This window comes from Typopeltis vanoorti, chromosome 17 (genome assembly GCF_054136105.1).
Source record: "Typopeltis vanoorti isolate ZY-2024b chromosome 17, IOZ_Tvanoo_1.0, whole genome shotgun sequence".
NCBI classification, from domain to species: Eukaryota; Metazoa; Arthropoda; class Arachnida; order Uropygi; family Thelyphonidae; genus Typopeltis; species Typopeltis vanoorti.
Genome location: NC_143565.1, coordinates 9,983,165 through 9,989,164, shown reverse-complemented (window position 1 = coordinate 9,989,164; position 6,000 = coordinate 9,983,165). Strand labels below are relative to the sequence as shown.

At 36.2% G+C, this 6,000-nt stretch overlaps 1 protein-coding gene across 1 annotated transcript in view; it reads left to right on the top strand.

Moving 5' to 3' along the window:
- The first annotated feature begins 1,550 nt into the window (after positions 1-1,550).
- Positions 1,551-6,000, top strand: part of LOC150097138 (uncharacterized) — a 49,176-nt gene continuing 44,726 nt past the window's right edge. Inside the window, exon 1 of the mRNA XM_090407224.1 lies at positions 1,551-1,676. The gene's annotated coding sequence lies outside the window, so the exon portion shown is untranslated. The remainder of the gene's footprint in view (positions 1,677-6,000) is intronic.

The window sequence follows — 6,000 nt, the reverse complement described above, 5'->3', positions numbered from 1 at the left end:
ATCAACGGATTTCAAACATAAAAGACCAAAAGCCATCTTAAACTCTAATTTTAATGTTTAATCTTACCCCTTCAGGGCGAGCAATTGGCTCATAAATTTTTCCGCTCATTGTTCCCCTATGAGCTAGTGGGGAGTATGAAAAGCATTTTGCTTCACCCTTTATGTCACAAATGTTAATCGTTTAACCTGGGTATCTCTCCCGAGTCTGGCTCCCACTGAAGAGACCTCAATAAAGGTCGAAACCGGTCTGGGTTATGGCCCTTCCAATTATGCATTGCATTATACACGCCTGAAAGGGGTGTGTGCTATGCATTATGGGATTTATACTAAGGCAACTGATATGAAGTCATTAGTCTCTCTATACAAGTATCTCAGACGTGAATATATTTCACGTGCAAAACTTTGTTTTGCTTACTTGGGAAAAGGGACGCCCAACTCCCGAGTTTCGGGCTCGTAAGCCGGCTCTCATTCAATTCTGCTGACTCGAGACATAAGACAACAATGTAACGATAATGTGTTTGTCTCATGAAGGCAAATACATTGTTGAACGTTTCAAAACAATGAAAAGACAAAAAACGTGACATAAAAACGTTTCAAATTTCTGCTTATCTTTTTATATATATAGAATAGATATATGATTGTGTGTGTATATTATACACGTGTTTGTGTACCCGTATGAACGCATGCAAACATACAGTATACATGTGTGTACGTGTGCCTGCGTGTGTATTTCATTATTAATATTACCGTTGTAAATATTTTTAGACTGTTTTTCATTTAATTTATTGTTTTTGCCACTAAGTATTAATACAAGAACGAAGGTTAAATGAAAATATAATAATAGTAAAAAGAAACAAAATAAGATAATGTTTCGAGAAATCCTATATGTTTTGTAAATGATTTTCTCATTAAAATAAAACGACTAAATACTGATTTGATTTACAGTAATACCAACAATATGCAAGCAATGTTTGCACTCTGAAACTTTAAAAGTTAGAAGTTTCTAAACTTACTTATTCGCAATTTCTGGATGACGTGCTGCGTCCCATTAATACAAATATTACTCAAATCATCATTATTTACAGTTTTAGTCCCTTTGGAATTTTCTTTATTTCTTACTTAAATAACTGCGAAACTCTTTTGTTGCTTGTGAAAGGTCGTTTGCTTTTTTTTTTTTTTTTTTTTTTAAATTTGCTTTCAAATATTTTAGGTTTTTTTTTTTTCTTCTTTCCCTTTCTGCGATTACTATGTTCGTATATAATTTTACTATGTTTGTATATACTGAGAGTTACTTTGCAAAACCTTCCTCCGCAGTGATTAGGCTAAAACTATTAACAATAATATTAAAATGTTTAGCGTTTCGAAAAAACAGCAAATCTAAACATTTGCGATATTTTCATATATTTATGTGTATTTGTTTGGCTCTTTTAACAGAGTTAGTTTTGTTTGGTTTGATTTCATAGCGAATTATACTACTCACGCGGATGTTTATTAAGTCAAAATGAGAACGGTGGCACACTATAACTGTAGCATAACGTTCTACTTCCGCATTTTTCCTCATGTCTAGAAGTGCGTACTTGTATCATCCACACTATCGGATAGGAATACCGATGGATCAGTAGTAGTTAGGGAAGCGAGCACCGTAAGGTGCAGTCGCATTAAGTCTTCACGATGGCGTAAGTAGATGAATTTAAAAAAAAAATGTTAATAGAGATGTTTAAAATTATAAGCATATATTGCTTAGGATCATCATTTATTCTGCCATATGGCCACACGTTGCGTACTGTTGCAAGGTACCTTACGATAGGAGGTTAGTGTCATGTACTCAAGAGCTTCACCATTAACATCACTAAAACTTAAAGGAGTAAACTAAAAGCTAAAACTTAAAGGAGTAAACTAAAAGAGTAAAATGCTGCGTATTATCGACTTTTTTTTTTGTGACTTCCCTCCAGGAAAGATTGCAAACCTGTAAAGCATTCAATACATACTATGGGTTGACTAAGGAGATTTTATCCTACTTTCTGTTATTATATTTAATTATTCTGGAAACTAGTGTAGAGATCAAAGGTGGAACTTTTTTTTTCCCCCAAGTTACTTCAAAGCCAGAAGAAAACGCGCAGCGAATAGATTTTATGCTTAGCTACCTTTGCCATGATTCCAAACATCCACAGTCAATTCTCAGAAAAAGTCCCCTATTAGCTCGTTGGTGATGGTTTCACGCCAGCAAAGGCTAGTCAATTGGTAGAGCCTCTGCAATGGCTCACGAAAAAAGTTAAGCAAGTTTGAGCGCGATTAATAGTTGGAAGGCGCTCAATCGTTCGATGCTGTTGGCACACCATCCCTCGATGAGTCTGTACTCCCTGGTGGTGTCACATAATAATAATATGTCAAAGGCGGGATTGGAACCCATAGCGATGCTTGGAGAACTGTACATTATTTGCGCGCGCACAGTAAATAGTTTTATTAAACTCTCAGATGACAATAATTTAATGTGTTTTGTGGAGGAAACTAGTGATCATAAAATTTGTAGCATTTAAAAATAAAAATTAAAAAAGGGGAAAATTTTGAAGTTATTAGAGGAAGCATTTATGTTTGAATTGCGGCCGATTGTTAGCTGTGGCAAATAAGTATTAAATTAATACAGGCTATATGTACTTCGAAGGTAGCAGACAGCATTTCTGAATATCCCACTTTTTTTTTTTTCTTATATGCGTAATTTTATTGCAAAATAATTGAAGAACAAATTTAAATACAATTTTTTGCAAATTTCTAATGATTCACTTTATTATAAATGTTATTTATTATATTTTGGCATGCTAATGGAAAATTAAGAGCTTATATATTTAACGATTTTAATTCACAACACAACAAGAACATGTTGTAAATTAAAACCGTCAAATAAACTAAACATGAACTGCCAACACAAGGCCTTCTATCTGCTGGCCTGGTTGGTTGAGTGGTTAGAACATCTGTTCTCCAGCCAAAAGGATGCAGGTTTGAATCCTTCCATGGGCATATAGTAGTGGTGGTGGACGGTAGATGGCGTTGGTGTAGATAATAACAGTTGGTGAGGTTGAGTAGGTGCCCTACCTCAATGCCCTGGAGGTGGCTAATAATAATAATCTGTTTAAAAATTTCTAATTTTGTCTAATATCAGAGGTTCTAAGCCGATGTGCTGTAGCCAAATTTTAGTTGTGGAAAGACTCCAGATATAAAGTAATCCAAATATAAAGTAATAAAATGGTAGTTCAGTAGAAATCTCATTACTCGTAGAAAAAAACAGCAGCCAGTTCAGTAACACATTACTATAGAAAAGACAGGCGAAGCAATTGTGAGGTAGCTGTTTAAGCAAGCTAGCAGGAGGAGGAGGAGCAAGTGTAGGTGATAGAAAAGAGCATATCATTCCTGTTGGTGGAGAGCTCTGAAGAGAGGAAGCTATCCACCCTGACATGTAGTGATTGATTAGAGAGAACTGATCTCCCAGCCTGCATCATTAAGATATACTAGTCTACATCACTCAGGCTAGGCTAGGAGATTTGATACTGTAATTGTAACAGGGTGGTGAAGTGTTACTTATAAGTGAGTTGAGTCCTCTCGGAGTTGATAATATGGAAGAAAATGGCACTCATGGTTTTAAAAGCTTATCGTGTGAGGTAGAGGTGGGCAGGAGATATTTAGTGGGATGTTGCTATAGTCCAGGAAACACATAGGGTGATGAGCATGAAATGTTTATTCAGATCAGTGTAAGTGCAAATCAAGTGATCATTGTAACTTTAGCAGTATAAATTGAGTGAAGCAGCAGCATTCAATTGTAAGGGAATGGAATTTCTGGAATTCTTGAGGGATATGTCTCTGGCAACATGTAGTAGGAGCACAAGGATCAAGAGTTTTAGATTTGGTCCATGCATCGGAGGAGCTTATGGTGACTGAGATGTCAATCTTGTCCCTATTGGCATGAGTGACTATGCATGCCTTGACTTGGTTGAATAGATAGAAGTTCAAGGAGAAAGGAGTTTGTGTGGAATTACAGGAAGGGAACTAAAATAATCTTAGAATCGGCTTAGGACAGTTCCATGGATAGAAGAATTGCAAGGGAGAGATGTCAGCAGTCTGTGGGGGTTAGCGAAGAAATATATATCAACAGCAATGACAAATAGCAGGTCAAAAAGATAAAATGATTTGATGTAAAAAAATATGACTTGGATATATGTGAAATGGATGACTAATGAAAGCAAACGTGAACTGCAGATGTGGATAAAGTATAAAGGGAGGTGGGGAGCAGTTGTATGAGGAATATGACTCAGACCAGGAAAATGACTACTATATATAGTAAAGAAGACACATGGAATTTGAGGAGAGATTAGTTTTACAGTCCAAGAAATTCTTTTATCATGTGCTGAGTTGGAGAAGAAATGATTGTGAATGAAATTCCTATTAGATGAAAAAGGAAGTAAGGTGACTAGCACAGATGAAATAGCAGAGGTGTTTAATGATCAGTTTATTGGGTCATTTCACCCTGAAGAAGCAGGTTTTATTCCTCGAGGAATAGAAGGAATGAAGGCTTAAAATGCATGAGGAGAATGTGTTTCAAATACTAATACTCTGGAGGAGAAAGCAGTGTGACTGGATAAGATTTCACTGCATGCTTTGAGAGAATGTACTTTGCTAATGGGAAAGTTCCCAGTGGGTGGAAGGAGGGTAGGATAGTACCATTGCACAAGATGGTGGTAGAATGCAGGCATCGAACTGTAGATCAGTTTCTATTTCTTTTGTGGTTAATGTTTTGTAGAAATTAGTAAGGTATCATATACAAAATTGGGCAGAGGAAAGTAATGTTATCCATGAGAGTCAGCATGGATTTGTTATTGCAGGTTATTTCAGTAGTTTGCTTGCTTTTTAAAACAAAATGATGAGCAGTTGACAAGGGAAAAATATGTCTTGCATTTTTTTTTTTTTTTTTTTTTTTTTTTTTTTTTTTTTTTTTTTTTTTTGCAAATGCATTTGATAGGATATTGCATTGATAAGCTGATATTTAAATTGAAACAAATGGAGTTAGATATCAGATTAGTTAAGTGGATTGGAAATTGGCTGTCTGATAGATATGGAGCTGTATCAAGAAAGAGGAAGCTCGCAAGTGGGAATCCACAGGAATCAATACCAAGACCTTTGCCAACCTTTATGCCCATGATATTTGCACTAAGTTGGAGGGAGATTTTCAGCTATTTGCAGATGATGTTGAAGCTTGGGAGGGTTATTAGTAATAGTGCTGATATTTGGGTTCTTCAAGAGGATTTGTTGAATAAGCTGGAAAAGTAGGCAAATGAATGGGATGTCACTTCAACACAGCTAAGTGTTGGGTGCTGAAATTTGGGATCCACAGATAGAAGGCTGCATACTCTGATGGAGCTCTACTAGAGGAGCTGGATGAGGCAAGAGATCTTGGGATGATTGTTGTTAAAAATTTCAAAGGAACACATATTGCAAAATTGGTAAAAGCAATCCAGAGGATTGCTGCTATATTGAGATGGACTTTGACCAGTAGAGATAAGAGTGGCGATTCCATTGTATAAAGCCCTGATCAGTTCCATCTGGACTATTGTGCTAAGATCTGGTTGCTATGATTTGAAGAGGATAAATTAACTCTGGAGAGAGTACAGATAATCAAAATCATATTAGAACTCTTAGTTGTGAGGATAGACTGAGGACATGCAAACTACAAAGCTTGATAGATAGAAGTCAAAGGGGTACATGATTGTGATGTTTAAACTGTTGAGAGGTTTTTATAGTATTGACATGGGAAGGGGTTCATATAGTAGAACAAGGGGAAGGAACAAGAACAAAAGGCCATCCCTGCTTGTGAATTTGATTATGAGGGTAGTTGGACCATGGAATTTATTGCCTCATAAGAGTGGTGAATGTTCAGATGGTGAATGAGTTTAAGGAGTGGTATGATACTTTGTGTTATCTAAAATGGGTCTCCTACAGTGAGTCCTATGACTC